General features: G+C 50.3%; 1 long non-coding RNA gene across 1 annotated transcript; it reads left to right on the top strand.

Moving 5' to 3' along the window:
- The first annotated feature begins 609 nt into the window (after positions 1–609).
- Positions 610–4938, top strand: LOC113611351 (uncharacterized). The gene is made up of 3 exons (XR_003429414.1): positions 610–657; positions 4349–4698; positions 4894–4938. It is a non-coding gene; the product is annotated as an uncharacterized LOC113611351 (long non-coding RNA).
- The last annotated feature ends 442 nt before the right edge of the window (positions 4939–5380 follow it).

Below are 5380 nucleotides of genomic sequence, written 5' to 3'. Positions count from 1 at the left end.
TTCAGTTATTGTATTGTTCATCTCTGTTTGTTTGTTCTTTAATTCTTCTAGGTCTTTGTTAAACATTTCTTGCATCTCCTCGATCTTTGCCTCCATTCTTTTTCCGAGGTTCTGGATCATCTTCACTATCATTATTCTGAATTCTTTTTCTGGAAGGTTGCCTATCTCCACTTCATTTAGTTGTTTTTCTAGGGTTTTATCTTGTTCCTTCATCTGGTACATAGCTCTCTGCCTTTTCATCTTGTCTATCTTTCTGTGAATGTGGTTTTTGTTCCACAGGCTGCAGGATTGTGGTTCTTCTTGCTTCTGCTGTCTGCCCTCTGGTGGATGAGGCTATCTAAGAGGCTTGTGCAAGTTTCCGGATGGGAGGGACTTGTGGTTGGTAGAGCTGGGTGTTGCTCTGGTGGGCAGAGCTCAGTAAAACCTTAATCTGCTTGTCTGATGATGGGTGGGGCTGGGTTCCCTCCCTGCTGGTTGTTTGTCCTGAGGCGACTCAGCACTGGAGCCTGCCCAGCTCTTTGGTGGGGCTAATGGAGGACTCTGAGAGGGCTCATGCCAAGGAGTACTTCTCAGAACTTCTGCTGCCAGTGTCCTTGTCCTCACGGTGAGACACAGCCACCCCACCCCCCTCTGCAGGAGACCCTCCAACACCAGCAGGTAGGTCTGGTTCAGTCTCCTATGGGGTCACTGCTCCTTCCCGAGTCCCGATGCGCACACTACTTTGTGTGTGCCCTCCAAGAGTGGAGTCTCTGTTTCCCCCAGTCCAGTTGAAGTCCTGCAGTCACATCTCGCTAGCCTTCAAAGTCTGATTCTCTAGGAATTCCTCCTCCCGTTGCCGGACCCCCAGGTTGGCAAGCCTGACGTGGGGCTCAGAACCTTCCCTCCAGTGGGTGGACTTCTGTGGTATAAGTGTTCTCCAGTTTGTGAGTCACCCACCCAGCAGTTATGGGATTGATTTTATTGTGATTGCGCCCCTCCTACTGTCTCATTGTGGCTTCTCCTTTGTCTTCGGATGTGGGATATCTTTTCTGGTGAGTTCCAGTGTCTTCCTGTCAATGATTGTTCAGCAGTCAGTTGTGATTCTGGTGCTCTCGCAAGAGGGAGGGAGCGCACGTCCTTCTTCTCTGCCATCTTGAACCAATCCTCCAAGGCATATTTTTATCTTATGTGTCCACATGCACCAACGGCAGGCCCAGTGGAAACACAGAGCCTAGTGCAACATCATCCCTTGCCTACCTCCCTCCTGTCCCCCCAGATCAGGAGTGGGTTTACACCAGTCTCCCCCCAACTACTGGACTCAGCCTGTCTCCTCCCGCTCAAGCCACCCTCCCTGGGGTACCTGCCTATGTCTTGCAATTGTCACAACAGCACACTGATGGAGGCTGGGGCGCTGGTGAGCTGACGGAGGACCAGACCTCTCAAAGCCAGGCAGGAGTGAACTCTCAGGGTTTTCTTCCTTCTCTGCCTCACTTCTCCATCTTTGTGTAGTGCTTTCTGGGATCATCTCCCACATAAATGACTTGCAGCCCCCCAAGAAGTTAAGAATAGTTAAAGGGGTGGGGAGTGGGCTGGGCTGGAGTGTCTTCCGCTGCACCATGTCCTCTCTGAGTGATACTGGGTCAGCACTTCCCCAGCTTCTGCCCCGGCACCAGTGGGTGAGTGACCAGTATCCTGAAGGCTAGTGACTGCTTCTCCCATCCTCTGGTTCCAGTCTTCCAGAATTCCATGGCCCAGCCCCACCCACATTCCTGTATGAAACCCCTTATTTCCCTGATAGTGTGGTGTGTCTGTTTCCTGATCCAACTCAGAGAGAGAGAGACAGAGACAGAGACAGAGAGAGATGCTGCAGGGGAACCTATAGTTGAAAATAGGGGAAAAGAAGCATATCAACCAGTGCATCTAGTTGGATCCTGATTCACACACACAATCCTGTAAATAAACCAATAAATAAATGAATATGGACACTGCATATTTGTTGATTTTAAGGAATTATCGTTCATGACTTTTAGAAGTGATCATGTTGGACTTCTAAAATGAAAATGTGGCCTTTGAAAAGTTTCCTTATTTTTCAATCTCATGCTGAAATGGTCACGGGTCAAATGATGTGATAACTGGGATTTGGTCCCAGGATGCAGACGTGGAGGGAAGGGAGCAGGGACGGACCACAGCTGGTGTCAAGGCTGACCGAGGAGTTTAAGGTGGGCAGGGCGGCGGGGCAACGATGCTGGCGGTCCCTACTGGCTGAGTGACCCACATTAAGGAGTCTGATGAGTGAGCAGAATGCACAGAGGGACAGTGCAGTGGTCGTGGTGCAGCCAGGAGTCCAGGTGGGAGGTACAACGGGCCCGCACCAGCATAGTGGCCATGGGGAGGGAGAGAAGTGGACACGGCTGGAAAATGTCTGAGCAGCAGGAAAGTGAGGAATTGGAAGCTGGACAGAGAGCCTCAAACTAGGAAGATGGGAAACCAGCCAAGGCCCTGCTGCTGGGACATCCCGTCTCGGGCGCCAGGAGATGGCTCTGCCCCTGGGCTTGCAGGGGCTGGAGGCCCCGCCCACCTCCCCAGCCTCATCACACACACCCTCCCATTACTGCCCTCCTACCTCCCTTTCTGTTCTTTTTTTTAAACATTTATTTTTTGGCTGCATTGGGTCTTCATTGCTGTGCGCAGGCTTTCTCTAGTTGCAGCGAGCGGGGGCTACTCTTCATCATGGTGCGCGGGCTTCTCATTGCGGTGGCTTCTCTTGTTGTGGAGCACGGGCTCTAGGCATGCAGGCCTCAGAAGTTGCAGCACGCGGGCTCAGTAGTTGCGGCATGCAGGCCCTAGAGCGCCCGGGCTTCAGTAGTTGTGGCGTGGGCTCAGTAGTTGTGGCTCACGGGTTGCAGAGCACAGGCTCAGTAGCTGTGGCGTACGGGCTTAGTTGCTCCACGGCATGTGAGATCCTCCCAGATCAGGGATTGAATCCGTGTCCCCTGCATTGGCAGGTGGATTCTCAACCACTGCACCACCAGGGAAGTCCCCCTTTCTGTTCTTCTAACACACCAAATCCTTTCCTACCTCAGGGCCTTTACACCTGCTGTTTTTTATCCTGGACTATTCCTGTGGACTCAGTGGGTATCTGGAGCCTCTCCTCTCCTTCCTCAGGCCTCAGCTCAAGCAGAAAGAGCTTTCAGCCTGGCCTTGCTGAAAAGGCTTATCTACCACTCTTAGTTTTTCTGTTGCTGCTGTACCCGATGCCCACAAGCTTGGTGGCTTAAGTCAACACACATTTATTCTCTCTCTTTTCTTTTTTTTTTTTTTTTTTTTTTTTTTTTTTTGGCTGCAGTGTGGCATGCATGTGGGAACTTAGTTCCCCGACCAGGGATCAAACACATGCCCCGTGCAGTGGGAGTGCCCCAGAGAAGTCCCCACACATTTATTCTCTTGTAGTTCTAGAGATCAGAAGCCTAAACTCAAGGTGTCGGCAGGGCTGGAGCCCCTAGGGTACAATCCATTTCCCTGTCTTTTTCAGCTTCTAGAGGTTACCGCATCCTCGGTCCATGGCCCCTTTTTCACATCCCTCCAACCTCTTTCTTCACTCATCACATCACCTGACTGATCTCCTGATCATCTTCCATCATCACATCTCACGCTGACCCTCCTGCCTCCCTCTTGTAAGGACCATTGCAATTATACAGGGCCCACCCAGATAACCCTGGATAATCTCTCCTTCTCAGGATCCTTAACTTCAGCACATCTGCAAAGTCTCTTTTGCCACATAAGTTCCTATAGGCTCAGGATCTGGGGACTGGGATTTCAACATCTTTAGGGAGCCATTATTCCACCTACATCACACCCTCTCTTCTTCAACCACATAATTTTCTATCACCACACCTGTTCATTATCTTCACTGCACTGATTCCGGTTGGAATTCTTGTGTTCATTTGTTTCTATTTATCACCCGTTCTTCTCTTCCTTCATGTCTGATTCCTCCACAATTCTTTCCCCAGCCCCAACGTTGTTGGTGTTCAGTAAATACGTGTTGAATGAAGGTAAGAATGGATGGATAGATGGACGGATGGATGGACGGACGGATGGATGGATGGTGGATGGATGGATGGGTGATGGATGAATGGATGTTGGATGGATTATGGATGGAAGGATGGATGGATGAAAGGATGGAGGTAAAATGCATGATGGATGGATGGATGAAGGATGGATGGATGTAAGACAGATTATGGATGGATGGATAATGGGTGGATTGATGGATGGATGATGGATGGATGGATAAATGAATAGTCTTCCACATGCAGGACAAAGGAGAATGTAGGCTTCTGCAGAGATTCCTAAGATGCACATTCCATCACAGATGCTCCATCCTGGCTGGAGGAGGTGTCCTCCTCACTCTTCCCCCTCAGGAGAACAGGCTAGACCTTGGAGAGACCTTTTTAATCTCAAGGGTTGAAACCAAATGGCCTCAGGAATTAACCTGGGACACCCAGACCATGTACACATTTGCCTTGTCTCCTGGAGGACCTTAGCCAAGCAGAAGAGAAAGGGGTTTTGGACCCTAGAGAACCAGCCTATCACCATGAAAAGGAATGCAGCGCTGATATGCGAATTCACAACATGTAAGAACCTTGAAAACTTTACGCTGAGTGAAAGGATGAAGACACAGAAGACCTGTGTGATTTCATTTCTATGAAATGTCCGGAACAGGTAAATCCGTAGAGACAGAAATTAGATGAGTAGTGACCAGGGGCTGCGGAGGCTGCCAATAAGTATGGGGTTCTTTTAGGGGGTGAAAGCAACATTCTAAAATTAGATGGTGGTCATGGTTGCACAACTCTCTGAATACACTCAAACCATTGAATTGTACACTTTTTTTTTTTTTTTTTTTTTGACCACACCGAGCAGCGGGATCTTCGTTCCCCGACCTGGGATCAAACCCATGCCCACTGCATTGGGAGCACGGAGTCTTAACCACTGGACCACCAGGGAAGTCCCGGTAAATGTGTGTTGAATGAAGGTGTAAAATGGGCGACGTTGTGAGGATGAAACGATCCCATTTATGCAGCCCTGGCTCAGAGGACACAGCAACAGGCAGATGTAATTGTCATCATCCTCACTGCACTTGTCCCCTGAGCAGAGCGGACAAAGGTCGACAGAGAGGTGAGAACAGGACACAGAGGGCGAGATTCTGGGCCAGGAAGGGCCAGTCAGAGCTGCCCACTTGGGGGCCTCATCCAGGTCTCTGCCCTCTCTGCCTCCCCCAGGCCTCATCCAGCCCCCATTCACTGGTGAAGCACACCTCCTGCCTCAGGGCCTTTGCTCATGCAGTTTCCTCTGCTGGGGATGTCTTCCTTACCCTTCTCACCTGAGTTGCTCCTGCCCAACTTTC

This window comes from Aethalodelphis obliquidens, unplaced genomic scaffold (genome assembly GCF_003676395.1).
Source record: "Aethalodelphis obliquidens isolate GAN/ISIS:26980383/991018 unplaced genomic scaffold, ASM367639v1 scaffold69, whole genome shotgun sequence".
In the NCBI taxonomy this organism is placed as follows: domain Eukaryota; kingdom Metazoa; phylum Chordata; class Mammalia; order Artiodactyla; family Delphinidae; genus Aethalodelphis; species Aethalodelphis obliquidens.
Note: the sequence above shows the minus strand (reverse complement) of the source record. Positions and strands in the feature narration are given on the sequence as shown.